Source organism: Hemitrygon akajei, chromosome 13 (assembly GCF_048418815.1).
Source record: "Hemitrygon akajei chromosome 13, sHemAka1.3, whole genome shotgun sequence".
Taxonomy (NCBI): domain Eukaryota; kingdom Metazoa; phylum Chordata; class Chondrichthyes; order Myliobatiformes; family Dasyatidae; genus Hemitrygon; species Hemitrygon akajei.
Window position 1 is genome coordinate 12858539 of NC_133136.1, and position 19435 is coordinate 12877973.

Consider the following 19435-nt stretch of genomic DNA (forward strand, 5'->3'; position numbering starts at 1 on the left):
TCTCTGCAAATTTAACACAAAAGACTCTGCAAATGATGTGAGCACAATATCATACCAAATAGTTCTCAATACAGGATATTAATCAAATCAACACACACAAAATGCAAGAGGAGCTTAGCAGGTCAGACAGCTCCGATTAGAAAATACAATGTAAAATTTATGATCAAAGTACATACACGTGACCATGTACAACCCTGAGACTCTGTTTCCTGTGGGCATACTTAGCAAATTTATAGAACAGTAATTGTAAACAGGATAAATGAACAACAAACTGTGTAAATGCAAATATAAGTAAATAGCAATAAACAACGAGTATGAAATAACAAGATAAAGAGTCCTTAACGTGAGACCCATACAAAACACTGAAGGAACTCAGCAGTTCAGACAGCCTCGAAGGTGAAGGATAATCATTCGAAGTTTCAGCCTGAGCACTTTGAGCCGAGTCCTTGTGAAGTGTCCCAGCCCGAAACATCAACTGTTTAGTCCTCTCTTCAGATACTGCCCGGACTGCCGAGTTCCACCAGCATTTTGTATGTGTTCATCTTTCCAAAGTTATTTGCTTATTTTATTCTTAAACCTTACTGGATAACCTCCTGCTTTAAGACACTGCATTCCAGTCCTCCCATCCTCATTGCAGAGTTCCTGTTGGGCAAAAGTCAGGAAATTCCCTGGCTGAGTGGAACTTTTTCATCAGTCATCATGGAATGATATTTTCACAGATTTAAAAAAAAATGTCTTACTCAATTTGGCATTGTTATGCTTCTGAAAAGAAGATATTCAGGAATGAGCACATCTTAGTCCAGCCCCACCCAATCTAGGAATATCATACTACATCACATTTAGTCACCAATGCCCGAGGCTCATCAACACTCTCTCTATATCCATTCTATATTTACATCATATAATTAACTGTGCCCTTATGAGAACAACCACTTGCAGCTCAATTCTGATCAAAGGAGCCATCTGCATATTAAAGACTTTTACCATATTAAAAGTAATTAATAGCTGAAAATCTGGAATTTTCCAATGGATAGGAGGAAGACAAATGCTGGTCCAGGTGCAAGTTGTAACGGTTGTTATCTGTGACAAACCTAACATATATAAACTTTTCAGTGAGACAGCAAATCAGTTTGACAGCAAAAGAGACACTGGAGTTATGTAAGCAACGTACACAAAATGCAGGAGAAATTTAGCAGGCTAGGCAGGACTGGAGATATGTAACATTTATTTACAGAGATGCAGCGCAGGATAACCTCTTCCGGCCCTGTGAATTGAATTGACTTTATTTCTTACATCCTTCACATACATGAGGAACAAAAATCTTTACGTTACATTTCCATCTAAATGTGCAACCATAGTAATTTATAATAATTTACAATAAATAGAACAGTCAATGTAACATATAAATACACTTAAATCAACACGAGTTAATCAGTCTGATGGCCTGGTGTAAGAAGCTGTCCCGGAGCCTGTTGGTCCTGGTTTTTATACTGCGGTACTGTTTCCCGATAGTAGCAGCTGGAATAGATTGTGATTGGGGTGACACGGGTCCCCAATGATCCTTCGGGCCCTTTTTACACACCTGTCCTTGTAAATATCCTGAATTATGGGAAATTCACATCTACAGATGTGCTGGGCTGTCCACACCACTCGCTGCAGAGTCCTGTGATTAAGGAAGGTACAGTTCCCATACCAGGCAATGATGCAGCCAGTCAGGATGCTCTCAACTGTGCTCCTGTGGAAAGTTCTTTGGATTTGGGGGCCCACACCAAACTTCCTCAACTGTCTGATCTCTAGAGATGTTTGCACCCAGGAATTTGAAACCGTGCATGTGTTTTCCTGATTTCACTTTCCTTAAGTCCACAGTTAGTTCCTCGATATTGAATCTGTTCAGATACTACCATGCCTCTATTTACATTTCAGTGTATGACTTCTACAGGCCGAGTTGCCATCTGCTCACCTTGCTAGACTGGGATCCTCATTATAATGGTGGCTTCACTATATAGTAAAACTCAAGATTCAGATATTAACTGGGGCCTAAAGTAAACAGATTGAATATCCTACTTTCCCTGTTCCTGTTCTCCAAGGTAACATGCCTCTAAATAAAATTAACGAGGATTATCTTTCGATCCCACCCATCAGGTGATCCCTATTCCAGTGAAGAGGTGCATATTGTAACCAGTAATCCATTCAAATTTAATATTTTTAAATTTGTTACTAGGTGCTGTGTGAGCCAGAACTGGAAGCATATTAAATAGTTAGCTGATATTAAAAGCTAATTAGAATTCCCTGAAAAGGAAAGTGTTTAGGGCTTGTTTCAAAAATTAGCTTCACTGAAGGGTCTCAGCCTGAAATGTTGTCCATTTACTCTTTTTCTCAGATGCTGCCAGGCCTGCTAAGGTCCTCCAGGTGGCTGGGGGGGGGGGGGGGGGCGGGGCGGTGTGTGTGTGTGTGTGTGTGTGTGTTGCTTTTTTTTAAAAAAAAAGCATCCCCTTTGACTCTCACTAATTTTTGTTTTAATTGATGCACCGTAGAAAGCATCTTATCAAGGTGCACCTTGGCTTGCTACAGCAACGGCTCTGTCTGCAACCGCAGGAAACTGCAGGGAGTGTATGGACAGAGCTCAGCACATCGCAGAACTAGCCTCCCCTTTATTGACTCTGTTTACACTTCTTGCAGTCTCAGTAAAGCAGCCAGCATTAAAGACCTCTCCCACACCAAACTTTTTCTCTTCTCTCCTTTCATCTTGGTGAGTAGATACAAAAGCTTGAAAACACATGCCACCATGCTGAAGAACAGCTTCTACCGCAATTTATGAGGGGATTGAATAGTCCTTTAGTTATTAGTACAATAAGATGGACTCTTGACCTGTATCTTGGGATGGCCTTGTACCTTATTGACTACCTGAAATATACTTTCATCTGCATTCAGATATTGTTTTACGCTTTACTACCTCAGTGCACCGTTGTAATGAATGGTATGCACGACACATTTATCACCATATCACAGCCTGTGACAATAATAAATCAATTTTGGCTTGTCCTAAATAGTGCTATCACCTACTTTTCTTGCAACTATGGTAACACAGCCAAACACATTCAATTCGTCATTAGGCTTCTAATAAAGGAATTTGGAGATTCAACAATCAACTTGGAGCAATTCATTTGCAATGTCTAATACCAGAGGGAATGCATTGAAGGTGAGAGGAGGTAGGTTCAAGCGGGATGTGAGAGGTAAGGTTTTTTACTCAGAATGGTGGATGCCTGGAATGCACTGCCTGATATGGTGGTAGAGGCAAATACATTAGAGGCTTTTAAGAGACATTTGGACAGGCACACGGATGTAAGGAAGATGGAGGGATATAGACATTGTGTAGGTAGGAGGAATTCAGTTTTTGGGGGGTGTTTTGATTTACTTTTTATCCAGTTCAGCACAACACTGAGGTGAAGGGCCTGTTCCAATGCTGTACTGTTCTATGTTTTATGTTTCAAGAGTTTAAAATTTCAGAACGAAGACACTTTAGGAATTTCACAAATAATGTGGAAGAACATTATGTGTTCATAATGTGGAAGATTTAATTTGGAAGAACAGATTTACAAGCACCATTTGCTTAAGCTTGAACCAGAATATTTCCCAATGAGAATTACAAATTTCAAAGTAAATTTATTATTAAAGTAGGCATATGCCACCATATACAACCCCCAGATTCATTTTCTTGCAGGCATTCGCAGTAGAAGGAAGAAATGCAAAAGAATCAATGACAAACTGCACAAAAACAAAGACTGACAAAGAGCTAATGTGCAAAAGATGACAATCACTGCAAATACAAACAAATAAATAAATAATGCGACGGACAGTCCTTAAAAGTGAGTCTGTGGGTTGCAGAATCAGTTTAGTGCTGGGATGAGTGAAGTTATCCACACTGCATAAAGTCTGGATAATTTTTATCCATCAAAAACAGCAGTTTGCTAAACAGGGTAGGAAACTAAAAAAAACTCACAGCAGCAAGCAGAAAACTATTGTTAGTTTGTTCAGCTGTTTTCCTTATAACCAGAAAGGAGAAAGCTCATGCCAGGTAACAGTTAATTCATCTCTGAAGTTGCATCAGAGGTTTAATGAAAACACTGATGACGGGCTTTGTAGCTGTGAGTGGTCAAGGAGCATTTGGGATGGTATCGAGAAGCTCAAATAGGGAGGAGAGGGAAGAGAGAACTGGCCCTGGAGCTAAACACATATTGCCAGAAGACCTCGATAGCTCAGGCAGCATCTGTGGTGGGTGCTGAATGTTAATGTTTCAGGGCCATATCCTACATCAGGACTGTGAGAATAAAGGTAGGCAGTATACAGAAGTATAGGGAGAAGTGAGATAGAGACCGGTTAAAACCAGATAAGGACATGGGTAGTTGAGATGAGAAACAGGATCACGTGTATTATCATGAACATATGTCATTAAATATCAAACACGAGGAAGTCTGCAGATGCTGGAAATTCAAACAACAACACACACAAAATGCTGGTGGAACACAGCAGGCCAGGCAGCATCCCGCTTCTCCCTATCGATGCTGCCTGGCCTGCTGTGTTCCACCAGCATTTTGTGTGTGTTGTTGTCATGAAATATATTGTTTTGTGGCAGCAGTAAAATGCAAGCCATAAAGGTGACTACAAATTTCAAGAGTAAATAGCACAGAAAAGGAACTGTGAGGTAGTGTTCATGGAGCATTCCAGATCAGAGAGGATGAAGCTGATCCTAAATCATTGAGTCCTCAAGCTCCTGTACCAACTCCCTGATGATCGCAACGTGAAGGAGGAGTATAAATCAGCTATGATCGAAGGGTAGAATGGATTTGATGGACCAAATGGACTAACTCTGCTCCTATGTCTTATTGTCTTATGAATGATTTGACCCTTTCCTTTGTATGCTCTTTAATGTCTCTATAAAGTGCCTTGGGGAATTTGCTTATGCCCACTTGCCACAACTACTTTACGGTGTCGTTCAGACCTCATGAGACTTGATTCAGTCCTTTCCTGTTTCATTACTTAAGGTCCCTTTGCAACTTCAGCTTCCTGAACCCAAGAAGAGCAGTGTGAGATTTCTCAATGACCATTGCCTCATAGCAATCACGCTTACTGTAATGAAGTGCTTTGAGAGGTTGGTCATGACGAGAGTTAACTCCTGCATGTTCAGGAATCAGAACCTGCTGGAACTAGTCTTTCGCCACAATGAGTCAAGTGAAGTTTATTGTCATTGAACTACATACATGTATATAATGTATACAACCATATAGTGTATATAGAAATGTTGTCTCCTTTCTTTGAACCAGGGTGCAAAGCACATAACACATGTAAAGGGGGTTTCTTCTTTTTCTTTGTTACTGCGTATGTTAATCAAAATGGCTTCTTTGTTTTGTTAAAAGTAGGAATGCTTCTTTGTTGCGAGAGTGTGCTGGAAGCTTGTTTGGGTTCAAATTTACTGATAACGAGAATTGTATTCCTTTGTAAACCAATTGGGATTAATGTTGTTCTTTCTTCTGAGTCTGTAAGCTATTGTTGGCGGGCTTTTGGGGAGATCAGCGCAAGGGGGTGAAAGAGAGAGGACACGATACTGTAAACTGGGCAAGGAGCGGGTCCGAGGCCAGGAGGTACCCCGAGGAGAGGAGATGAAGATAGATGTGCTTGGTTGACCACCTCGGGTGGTCCTGAGCTGCGAGTCGAGGAGTTCGGAGGGGATCGAATGGTGGCCAGAAGACTTCAGTAATTGAGCTCCAACGGTTGTGCACGAAGTGGTTTGGACTTTGATATGTTGGCGCCTTTTACTTTATTTTCTTTTCCTTCATATATACTGTATTGCATAGTACTCTTTTAGTTTTAGTAAAATCTTTAAAGTGTATTCCATAACGGTATCTGGTGTGAATTTGATATTGTGTGTGCGCGCGGCATAAACTTGATTCTCACAGCACCTGCGTGTATGGGAGGTGGGGTTGGTGAGTGGCTGGATCTCCTTTTCCCCTAGACATATACCAGCCTGTTGGGTAAGTGTTACACACACGATGACGCATGAAGGCAAGGATAAAAACTACAAAGGAATCACACATAATATTCAGACATTTTAGTTTATTATTTCAATATTGTAAGGTATGGAACAGGTTAACAAGTGACACTTTGAAAATAGTGCAGCAGGGAGTTCAGAAGCCTAATGGCATGGGGGAAGAAACCATTTCTCGTCCAGACTGTTCTTGTTTTTATGCATCAGTGTCTCCTTCCTGATTGTCGAAAGTCAAGAGGACGCTGGATGGATGGGTGGGATCCTTAATAATACTCAGGGCCCTGCATACGCAGTGCTCCTCATAAAATGTCCCCGATGGATGGTAGGGAGACCCCAGTGATCCTCTCAAACATTCTCACAGTCCTTTGTAGGGACTTCCGGTCCGATGTTTGGTGGCTCCTATACCAGATGGAGATGCACTTGTCAGAACGTTCCCAATGGTGCTCCTGTAAAACACAGTTAAGATGGGTATAGGAGCCATGCTTGCCTCGATCTTCCAAGGAAGTGGAGGCACTGCTGTGCCTTCTTGTTAAGGAAGGGATATTAAGAGAGCAGGTAAGGTCATTTATAATGTGAATTTCCAGGAACTTGGTGCATTTAACTCTCGCTACAGAAGAGCCAGGCATTCACAGTGGGGGATTGTTCATCTGCACCTTCCTGAAGTCCACAATGCTTTCCTTTGTCTTCTCCACATCCAGGTTTGGGTTGCTCTTCTCACACCAATCCACCAGACTCTGCAGTTCCTCTCTATGCTCCATCTCATCATCATTGTTGATAAGGCCAATAGTGTCATGTCAACCGCAAACTTCATGACACGGTTTGAGCCGGAGCCTATGACAGTCATGCATCAGCAGTGTGAACAGCTGTGGACTGAGCACACAACCCTGGGGAGCGCCAGTACACAGCGTAATGGGATGAGGACTGACTGTGGCCTTCCTGTTAAGAAGTCCAGTATCCAATTGTAGAGGGAGGTGTTGAGACCTAGCAAGGAGAATTTCCCCACCAGTTTCTGGGGTACGATGGTGTTGAATGCCAAACTGAAGTCTATGAACAGCAGTCTGGCATATTTTCCAGGTGGGACAGGACAGAGTGGAGGGCAGAGGCTATTGCATCATTAGTGGATTGATTTGAGTGATAAGTGAACTGGAAAAGGTCCAGTGTAGCTGCGAGAAAGGCTTTAATGCGCTTCATAACCAGCCACTCAAAGCATTTCATAATAGTGGATGTTAATGTCACCGACAATAGTCATTTAGCCAGGTTACTGTCACCTTCTTTGGTCCTGGATAGACGGTTGCTACCTTGAAAACCAAAGGAACAACAGATTGTTCCAGACTGATGTTAAGCATATTCTTTTCTGGTTGGCTGTCAGTGACTAATGGTGTTCCCCAGTTGGGACCACTTCTTTTTATGCTGTATAGCAACAAAGCTATCGATTCCATCATCTAATTAGATGATGGAATAGATAGCTTTGTTGCCAAGTTTGAAGATGATACGAAGATTGGTGGAGGTAGTGTTGAGGAAACAGGTAGGATGCAGAAGGACCTAGACAGATTAGAAGAGGGGGTCTCAAGATGGCACTTATGGAGTGAAGCGGTTTTAGGCTTTGCTCCAAACCTTTTACTTTTTTTTAAACCTACAAGCACCCCCTAATTGATCTTTTTATACCTATTCTAAAGGGGTTTAAACATATGAAATTTTTTTCAACTGTTTGAATCATCTTCAACTCGCTGAAATGTCTAAAGCAAAGGAATCGAAACAGACGAAAGAACCGGTAACTTTAGAAGCAATTGCGAATCTTATAGACGACAGACTTGGAAAACTGGAGAGTAAATTAACCGCAAAGCTTTCTACGTTCGATGAAACTTTGAAGTCATTTGATGCAAAACTTCAAGCACTTACACTGGAGTCACAAAAACAACAAGCAAGTATTTTAGTTCTTGAAGAAGCCGCTCGCCAGAGAGATCGTATAATTGAAACTTTGCAACAACAGCAAACTTTGACTTAACAGATGGATCGTTATAAATTTAAAATTACTGATCTTGAAAACCACTCTCGAAGACAAAATCTTCGGTTAATTGGGATTCCGGAAAAATTTGAGAATGGTGATCTCACAGATTAGGAGAATGGGCAAGAGAGTGGAAAACAAAATACAATGTTGGAAAATGCATGGTCATAGTAGAAATAAATGTACAAACTATTTTTTAAAATGGGAGAAAATTCAGGAACCTGAGATGCAAGGAGACCTGGGGGTCCATGTGCAGAACACCCTGATGGTTAACTTGCAGGTTGAGTTGGTGGTGAGGAAGGCAAATGCCATGTTAGCATTCATTTCAAGAGGTTTGGAATACACGAGCAAGGATGTGATGCTGAGGCTTTATAAGGCACTGGTGAGGCCTCACCTTGAGTATTGTGAACAGTTTTGGGCCCCTCATCTTAGAAAAGATGTGCTGGCATTGGAGGGGGTCCAGAGGAGGTTCACAAAGATGATTCCAGGAATGAAAGGATTATCATACGAGGAATGTTTGATGGCTCTGGGTCTGTACTTGCTGGAATTCAGAAGGATGAGGGGGGATCTCATTGAAACTTTTCGAATGTTGAAAGGCCTAGACAGAGTAGATGTGGTAAGGATGTTTCTCATGGTGGGAGAGTCTAGGACAAGAGGGCACAACCCCAGGATAGAAGCACCCCCCTTTAAAACAGAGATGCAGAGAAATTTCTTTAGCCAAAGGTGGTGATTTTGTGGAATTTATTGCCACATGCAGCTGTGGAGGCCAGGTCATTGGATATATTTAAGGTAGAGATTGATAGGTTCATGATTGGACATGGCATCAAAGGTTAATCAGAGAAGGCTGGGAACTGGGGTTGAGGAAGAGATAGAAAAAAAGGGTCAGCCATGATTGAATGGCGGAGCAGACTCGATGGGCCAGATGACCTAATTCTGCTCCTATGCCTTATGGTCGTATATCCGCCAGAACTTCTGTTAGAGTCTTTCAGAACCTGACCTGGTATACTTTTGGACCCGCAGCTTTGCGTGATCGACTCTGGCCTGGGTCTTCCTCACCTCAACTTCAGCCAGACGGAGTGCCTGGTCCCCAGCACTTTGTTCTGCACATCAAACTGTGCACAGAAGATATTTAGCCTCTCAGGGAGTGAAGCATTCCAGCCACTGACATGCAGGGTAGACTTGTAGTCTGTAATCCTCTGAATTCCCTGCCACATACACCGCTGTTCTCTGAGAATGCTCCCATTTTGGTTTCCTGATGGAGTGGGAAAGCACAGTACTTGTTTCCCTGAGACCTGTCACAGCCCCTGATCTAAAGGCAGCATCACCATCCCTCAGCCTGGCTTGGACCTCTGCAGGAGGCCATGGCTTCTGATTTGCCATCACCTGGATGTGCTTCATGATGGTAACGTCCTCAGTATACCTCTCTATGCAGCTGGTCACACAATCCACATATTCCTCAATGTTAGCATGGTTACCATAGGTGGCAGCCTCCAGTTCGTGTTATCAGGTTTTCTCCATCTTTAGAACTGGTTTGACATGTTCAATCACTGGTTTGTATGCTGGAATTAACATTACAGATAAGTGAACTTAGAGTCTAATGTGGAGTCGACGGACTGCTTTGCACTCAGACCCCACATAGCACTGATTCGTTACAACAAGGTTATTCAATTCTTTACTGAAATATTTAAAAAATGACAAAAATTCATTCCAAGCAACACTTAAAACTTCTCCACAGCAGCCGCTATTACAGTAAACATTCAATCAGCAAATGGAAGCGCTTTGCATAGCCTCTGAGCCACTTACTGCCGATCAGGTATTAGTTCTTGCTCTGCCTCCCCTGCTTGTATAAGCGTTTTTGCTCCCTCGCCAATTTATTCCATTTTTTTCCCCACCCGTAATGTCCAGAAAATGGACTGTAACTTCCATTGAGGGCAGTAGCTCTCAGATGTCCAAGAAAAGCATTAACATGGATGTAAAACTGCAAGTGGTATGGTGTTTGAAAGCTAGTGAGCATCAGGTTGATGTTGGCACCTCTTTGAAATTGGCTACATCAACAATCAGAACAGTGATTAAAAATGCAGACAAGATAAAAGCTTCTGCAACAATGACCTCAAAGTTATTATTGATGAAGGTGATTTGTTCAAGGAGCCATTTGCTTGAAAAAGTCGAAAATAGACTAAATAATGGGTGGATGACCAAACACAACAGAACATGCCCCTAAGCTATAATGGAAAAGGCAAGAAGCATCTTCAATTATATTCAAGAAGATGATATGTTGATAACATTCACAGCCAGCAGAGGTTGCTTTGATAGATTTAAACAACACAATAACCTCCATAGCATACGTATCTCTGGTGAAGCAGCTAGTGCAGACAACAGGCAGCCCAGGACTTCCCTGCAGCACTCAAGGCCATAATCGAAAAGGACAACTATTCTCCCCAGCTTGTCTTCAATGCAGATGAAACAGGCCTATTTTGGAAAAGTATGCCTTCTCGTACTTTCATCTCCCGAGAAGAGAAAGGTGCATCTGGGTTTAAGGCTGCAAAGGACCAGTTAACTCCTGCTAGGAGGCAATGCTAAAGGAGACTTTAAGTTAAACCCTATGATTGTTTAACACTCTGAAACACCATGAGCGATGAAAGCCATTTTAAAGTAAGTCTATCAGTCATCTGGAAATCAAACAAGAAAGCCTGGGTGAGGATTAATGTTTTCCAAAATTGGTTCGTTTCACATTTTTGACCAGCAGTGAATGCAGAACCTACAGCATTGCTGGAGCTTGGTAATGCCCCAGGCCATCACGAGAATCGTGACACGCCTCAGATCTGCATTCCTGTAGAAGTGGTTTACCTACCATTCCATTACTCCAACCAATGGGTCAAGGAGTAATACCCTACCTTTGTCGCACATTTAAACAACTTGTAGAGGAAACAAAAAGGTCAAGAAACAATCCATCAGGCAAATTTGAAAAAACTACAATGTCATGAAAGCCGTAGACAATATCAGAGCAGCCTGGGATGAAGTAACTTCAAACTGCATGAACTGAGTGTGGAAGAAGCCATGGCCAGAAGCATGCAATGACATCCTAGGATTTCAGGTGGAACCAGTCACCCTAAATATCGTTGAGCTGGCCAATGAAGCAGGATTAGAGGATGTTAATGATGACGATGTTGAAGAGTTACTGCATTCCCATGGTGATAGCCTTAATAACGAAGAGCTTCAAGAATTGGCAGAGCTACGCATCTTGGGTGAACCCGAGGACACGGATGGGGAAGAGGAAACAACAGCAAGAAAACTCAGCACGAAATTCCTCAGCACTAGCATCACCACGATCACACAAATCATGGATCATCTCATCGATAATGAACCTGACTGGGAGCCAAAGCAATAAGGCAAACATGTGTCCTTGATATGATTCCCTGCTGCCGAGAACTGTTTCATGAGAGGAAACTTAAGGCGATAAAAGCTTGATGCCTACTTGAAGAAGCCAAAGTTAGAGAAGGACCCACAGCATGGTCCCTCCTCTGAGAGGTAACCACCACCCACTCCCCTCCCCTCCGCTGCTGCTGCCACGTGTTGCTGCTCCACTGATGTACAGGTGAGGCTGATCTGTGTGTGTGTTACTCCACGAATTACTGTGCATACATAAAATAATATATAATTTATCTCGGGTTTGATTAAGGCATCCTTAGCGTTAAATGGGGTCTGAATGTATAGACACCTGGTATGTTAGTGTAAACCAGGTTGAGTGTATTTTCACCCCTGGCAGCCAAATCAATGTGCTGGTGGAATTAGGCAGGGCCTTAATGTTTAAAATTGCCTGCAGTAATGAAGATACCATGGCGGTGTTTGGTTTGAAAGTCACTGACGGTGCTGTAGAGTTCAAGCGGAACCTCACCGGCATCAGCCGGGGGGGGAATATATACAACTACCAACATTATTGTAGTGCACTCCCTCAGTATACAAAATGGTCTGCAATTCACAAAAATATACTCAATGATCAGTGAACAATGGGATGCCACACCAGTTCTTATTTATGTGAATACAGATTCTGCCAGCAGAGATCGCTGGATTCCTGTCAGCCCAAAGCGCGATGAAACCCTCCGGCTGGATAGCTGCGCCCGGGATGGATTCATGAAGCCACGATTCCATGAGAAAGAGTGCACAGATGTTTCTCTCTCACTGGTTCAGTCTCAGGAGCAGGTAGTCCAGTTTATTTTCAAGTGAGCAGATATTTGTCTGTAAGAACGAGGGGTGAGCGTCCTGAAGGGCTTTGAGCTCAGTTGTTCCAGCACGTTTCCCCCTTTTATTTCCCTTGCACCCTCTTCCTGCAGCATCACTCACAGAGGTCTGAAGCAGGCAAGGTCATACACAATAAGCCCAAGCTGTGGAGCTCCTCTGCAGTCCAACGGCTCACTAGCAAGATGGAATTGCTGTGCACAGTACATTTAAGAGCCAGCAGTGTTTTCCAATCATAAAAAAAGACATACAGGATGTGGATGAACTCTTACACCGAGAGATAAAGAGTTGCTGCTTCTAAACAGGTCGCCATCTTACCTAAAAGGTCTACACTGGGTGCAATCTTATTGGCTCTCCACTCTGCTCGAGAGAACTGAGACACAAGCAAATCATTCTTCTGGTTGCTGTTTATTACAGCTCGGCATTCAACAGCATCATCCACTCAGCATTAATCACCTCACTTCATAATGAACCTTGGCCTGTGTTAGCACCTTCTGGAACTGGAACCTCCGTTTCCTCATCGGGAGACCACAGTCACTAGGATTGGTTATAACATTTCCTCCTCACTGACATTCAACACAGGTGCACCTCAACTGTACGTGCTTACCCCACTGATCTACTCTTCCAAAACTCATGATTGAGTTAGACAAGCACAACGCAAATGCCATCTATAAATATGCTGATGTTGACACTATTGGCAGTGTCATCATGAATGACACTCAATAAGGCATACGAGAATAAGATGTGAACATCAGTAAAACCAAGGAATTGATTATGGACTGCAAGAAGGGAAAGCCGGGAGAGAACACACCAGTTCTCATTGAGAGGTCAGTGGTGGAAAGGGTGATCAGTTTTAAGTTCCTGGATGTCAACATCTTGGACAATCTATCCTGGTCCCAACCCTTTAATGTTATCACAAAAAGGCACTCTAGTGGTTATGCTTCATTAGGAGTTTGAGGAGATATTGGATACTGAAGATAGCTATGAGACAGACAGACATTAGAGAGATAAAACCATGAACATGAAGTCATTGAAAGCGAGTGCATAGGTTATAGAATCAGTTTAGTGTTGATATGAGTGAAGTTATCCACACTGGATCCCTCTGGATAATAGTTATCATCAAACAGCATTTTGCTGTGCAGGGTAGGAGACTTAAAAAACTATCACAGTGGCAAGCAGAAACTATTCTTAGTTTGTTCAGCTGATCCCTTATTACCAGTAGATTAGATACGAGAAAGCTCACGCCAAGTAACTTTTAATTAAATAGCACTTCAACCAGTGACCCCAGCTAATTCGTTTTGTAGAAACACCCATAAACAGTCATGCATAGCTCTGGCTTAAGAACCCAATCAGTTTATTCATCACCAACTTAATATTCTGAAATTTGTCTGTGGAGTTGCATCATCAGATGTTTAATGAGAACAGGGATGACTGGCTTTCGTGAACTTTAGTTCTGGATGTTATCTGATAACTTTTATTGATTGCACAATCTATTTTTATCCACACTTTGAGTGACAGCCTCTTTTTTAAATGGGTTCTACTGGGTATCTTTGTTTTGTGACTGCCTGTAAGGAGACAAATCTCAAAGTTGTATATAGTATACATACTTTGGTAATAAATTAACTTTGAACTTGTTGAACTTTGAAAAGAGTTGTCACCTCCCCTTACTCAAACCCAAATCTCAAGGATAGGTACAAGCGTGGAATTTTCAGAAGGGTTGCAATGTTCTGTTCAGAGACAGCAGCATCAGTCAATTAATAGAGAATTATCTTCTCCATCTGCCATCCAATATCTGAATGGACATTGAACCCATGAACATTGCCCCTCTACTTTTATAGATTTTGAATGAAATACATTTGATATAATAAAGTAGTGCTGTAATAATTCACCTCGTGGCTCTGTGGTCCAAAGGTGCCTAGCTAATGTGCCACAATGCATCCAAATGCGTATCACAAGTCCTGGTTATACAACCACTGACACCAGGCAGGCAGTCTCTGAAGAATACTGATAATGGCTGGGGTCACCCATCTTGTAAAAACATTACTCAGAAGGCAGCAATGGGAAACTACTTCCATAGAAAAATTTCCCAAGAGCAATTATGGTCATGAAAGGACAATGATCACCCACATCATATGACATGGCACATAATAAATGAATCAAATTATTCTCTCTGGTAACTACATATGGAGTCGAAGCTTGGAATAAAGTGTTTGAATAAATTGAATTGACTTTATTTCTTACATCCTTCACATACATGAGGAGTAAAAATCTTTACGTTACATCTCCATCTAAATGTGCAATCATAGTAATTTATAATAAATAGAACAGTCAATGTAATACAGAATACACTCAAATCAGCGTGAGTTCATCAGTCTGATGGCCTGGTGGAAGAAGCTGTCCCGGAGCCTGTTGGTCCTGGCTTTTATGCTGGGGTCCTGCTTCCGGGATGGTAGCAGCTGGAATTGATTGTGGTTGGGATGGCTTGGGTCCCAATCTACAGGGCCTTCTTACACACTTGTCCTTGCAAATGTCCTGAATCATTGGAAGTTCACAACTACAGATGTGCTGGGCTGTCCACACCACTCTCTGCAGATTCCTGTGATTAAGGGAGGTACAGTTCCCATACCAGGCAGTGATGCAGCCAGTCAGGATGCTCTCAATTGTGCCCCTGTAGAAAGCTTTTAGGATTTGTGGGCCTATAACAAACTTCCTCAACTGTCTGAGGTGAAAGGGACACCGTTGTGCCTTTTTCACCACACGGCTGGTGTGTACAGACCACGAGGTCCTCGGTGATGTAGATGCCGAGGAACTTAAATCTGTTTACCCTCTCAACCCCAGATCCATTGATGTCAATAGGGGTTAGCCCGTCTCCATTTCTCCTGTAATCCACAACCATGTCCTCTGTTTTTGCGACGTTGAGGGAGAGGTTGTTTTCTTGACACCACTGTGTCAGAGAGATGCCTACCATGTGAAAAGAAAAACACTTCCTGCCAACTGCACATAGCATATTGGTCTCACAAACCACCTTAGAACTTACAGAACTGGCATAAAATCTGGAATGACTGCTGAAGAAATACGTGTCAGTAATTAATTCATATAGTTGACAATACTGTCAGTAACATCACCAAGGTTCCCATCCACCCTGCTCACAGACTGGATCCCACTCTTATCAGGGAGGAGGCTATGTAGCATCCACTACCAGACTCAAAAACAGTTACATTCCCCCAGCAATAAGGCTGATCAACACTCCACCCACCAACCCACCACCACCACTACTTTATCATCTCTTGTCAGAGCCATCTTATGTACAGATACTCAGTTGAGGGGTGGCATGGTAGCAAAGTGGTTATCACAATGCTTTACAGTACAGACAAGCAGGGTTCAATTCCCTCTGTAAGGAGTTTGCACGATTTCCCTCTGACATCATGGGTTTCTTTCGCATGCCCTGGTTTCCTCCCATTGTCCAAAAACATACCGGTAGTTTAATTGGTCATTGTAAATTGTCCAGTAATTAGGCTTGGATAAAAGTTGGGGTTTTGCTGGCTGGCATGGCTCAAAGGGCCAGAAAGGTCTATTCCACACTGTATCTCAATAAATAATTATCTCCTATACCTAGAGTCACTTTATAGACTTCAATTCAATTTATATTGGCTATTTTATGTTCTTATATTTATTGGTGTTTTTTATTATTGTTTTCATTATCTTGTGCTTTTTATAAATATGCTGCATCGGATCTGAAGTAACAATTATTTCACTTTTACAGTTGCGTGCAGGAAAAGATGTTAAACAACCGAATTTACAAAATTCTCTCTTACAAAGCACAAGATTTTTAAGAAGAAAATTGTTTCCTCACAGGTTATCTACAAAACCACAAAAAGTAGTATAAGTGTCTATAGGGGTCAACTCTAGACCTACACAAAACACTACCAGTTTAAAAAAGTACACAATCATGGCATCAAAAAAGTCAAATAGGCAAAATAAGTAGATATTTGTTCAAAGGCTAAGTATTCCTTTTGATCTAAATCGCACATTTCAAGTTCATAAATACTCATTAGCTATCTGCTGGCAGATAAACTTTAACTTGACATCTACTCAAGTCACAAATGTTCTTGTAAATTGATGAGCACTGGCAAAACAAATCCACTGAGCTACTAAACTTCACATTTTTCATCCCAGGACCTATTGTTATCTTAAGTCACAATAAAGTCATTTGCAATCATTACTCTGCACGGCTACCTTCATCAATTCACATTTAAGCATTACCCACATTGTTAACATCCTTTGTTTCAAATCTTGTATAGCCTCATACCTCTATGAATAATCTCCCAGAGCTCTGGAACCATCTAGGCAATCTCCAGTTCTGACCTAATTTTCATCCCCCAATTTCTCTTCTTACAGTAATTATACAGTCAGCTCTTGAGGCTTTAAACACTGAAAAATTTCCCCTAGACCCCAATTCTCTTTGATTTCCTTTAAAACACTGCCAAAACCAATTTTGAGCAAATTTTGGCGTCTTCCCCAACACATTGTGTGAGTTAGTGCCAAATTTTGTTGGACAGACATCCAATGAAAATTATTTCAGCAATTTAACATTAAAGACACTGTTGTGTACACATCTCAAGCACAATTTTTTTTTAAACTTGTAGAGGTACAGTATGTGTTAAATCACATAGGTATTTAAGAAAATAATGTAAGCTGTCACAGTACATTTTGTCAGGCATGGAAATAACAAGTCTTACTTCAAATCTTAATAGTCATCACCAACTCTCTCAGCTTCTTTACAACATAAAGTTCTAAATCAAAAGCTTACTTGTTAAACATAAAATACCTTTTATAGACCATAAAATATACTTACAAAATCAATTTAGGTACCTTTAGCAGACTCCCTACAAGTTAAAATGTCCTCTCCCACTCTTCAGGATTGTAATATGCACGTTCTGTGCTCCACCTGAAAAAAACTGCTTGTAAGATACTGGCTGATTTAATGTAAGCAGCTTGCCAAACAAGTTCTTCAGCTTTTCTCCCCCTTCTTTTGCTCTCTTCCACAGCACAAACAAATACTTGTGTCACCTCGATACCCAACGAAACACACAAAAAAAGCACTTCCTACTTCGTTAAAGCTGGGATGGGACCGAAGTCACGTGACTCCAGGTGGAGGCAGAAACATCACCACTTTTGTTTCCTCTGTACTCCGATTACTAAAGTTTCATTTGAAAGTTCTAGGATTACAACTGCGAATTAATTAGTGCATTTGTTACAGTGCTGGAGTGGTAAAGCTTTAAAGAGTAGTAATACCTATGGCCAAAAATTCTTTCCTGAGAGCAGGGCTGAAAACAAAGGGTGTGAACAGCTGCAGTTTTTAGCATTTGGAAGTTAAATTGCCTGCAGGTAATCATAAACAATTACGTGGGAAAGACTCAGATAACAAGGAGTGCTGAGATTTGGTTACATGTAAAAATCAAGCTTTTCTTCAACCATATGACCTTTTCCTAGTTTTGCTTGAAAAGGTGGTGTTCAGGTGTTGTTGCTAGGAAACCAATGGCCCCTGTTTATAAATTTGAGACAACTGGCTTGTAGGAAGTTGTGGGCTGAGACTGTATTCTCAAAGGATGCTAATTGCCAGAGAAGTGTGGGAAGGACCACAGTGTAGGGTGCTTCTGCTGCTGAGGAGAGAGGGGGTGGGTTGGGTGAGGAAGCCCCTCAATAATTGGAGTAGTGCCAAGATGAAGCCATCCTCAGAGTGGAGGAGCCACACCTTATATTCAGTCTGGGTAGTCTCCAACTTGAAGGCACAAATATTGATTTCTCCTTCCTGGTTAAAAAATCTATTCCCTCTCCCCCCCCCCCCCATCTTCTTCTATTCCTCACTCTAGCCTCTTCCCTCTCCCCACCTGCCTATCACTTCCTGCTGGGTTCCCTCATCTTTCTCTTTTTCTTATGGTCTGCTCTCCTCTCCTATCAAATTCCTTCTTCTCCCCCCCCCCCCCCCTTTTACTTTTCCCACTCACCTGGCTTCACCTTCCCCTTTTATTCTGGCATCTTCTTCCTTCCTTTCCAGTCCTGAAGAAGAGGCTTGGCTCAAAACATCGACTATTTATTCATTTCCATTGGTGCTGCCTGATCTGCTGAGTTCTTCCAGCATTTTGTATGTGTTGGTTTGGATCTGCAGACTTTCTCATATTTAGTATACCCAACCATGTCTCCTTTGGCTAAGTTCTTGTATGGTTGAATGATAACTAAACTTGAACTTGGACCCAGGGTCACATGAGTGACAGGAGCGTTATTGATTCAAAGTACATTTATTATTGAAGTATGTATACAGAATACAGCTCTGAGATTTGTCCTCCCGCAGGCATCCACAAAACAACGGAATCTGTTCACCAAAACATCAAACACTTCATGCACGAAAAAAGAACAAATGGTGCAAATGGCAAAAATCAAGCTGACAAAACATAGCACATCAAACGTCAAGCCGGGGTCAAGTAGGATTCTGTTAGTTCAGTTCAGCGTTGTGCCACAAGCCCACTGCGGGCCACGGGACAAAGCATTCTTTGCGATAGCACCCCAGACCTCATCGCTTGCCTCCCGGATCCAACTGCTCAAAAACACAGCAAGAAAAGTCACCCAAGTCAGGAACACATCCACCCAGGAAGTGATTCAGGAGAGGTCCATGAGCCAGTCCTTGTCAGAGGATCAGAGACGGAGAGGGTTAGCGACTTTAGACTCCTGTGTTTTCCTATTTCAGAGAACTACCAGGTTCAAGAACATTTACTACCCTACAACCATCAGGCTCTTGAACAAAAGGGGATAACGACACTCACTTGCCCATCCAGTGAGATATTCCCACAACCAATGATCCCATTTTAAGGACTCTTTATTTTGTAATTTCATGTTCTCATTATTCATTGCTATTTATTTATATTTGTATTACACTGTGTGGTGTCTTCTCCACTCTGGTTGATCTTTCATTGGTCCTGTTATAGTTACTGTTCTACAGATTTGCTGAGTCTGCCCACAGGAAAATCAATCTCAGGGTTATATGTAATGACATACATGCACTCTGATAGTAAAAAATTACTTTAAAGTTTGAACATGCAACATGAAGCCTGAAGTCCCCCAAAATGAGTCCACGGCAGCTCACTGATCGATCC

General features: G+C 41.9%; 1 protein-coding gene across 3 annotated transcripts in view; it reads right to left on the reverse strand.

The window, feature by feature from the left end:
• The window catches only part of atp8b1 (ATPase phospholipid transporting 8B1), a 163235-nt gene extending 145847 nt beyond the window's left edge, over positions 1-17388 (reverse strand). Inside the window, exon 1 of one of the 3 annotated variants that reach the window (XM_073064143.1) lies at positions 17157-17388. The gene's annotated coding sequence lies outside the window, so the exon portion shown is untranslated. Of the gene's footprint in view, positions 1-582; positions 619-17139 lie in introns of those variants that run through there. The other 2 variants (XM_073064142.1, XM_073064144.1) reach the window with 2 other exon arrangements.
• Positions 17389-19435: the final 2047 nt, after the last annotated feature.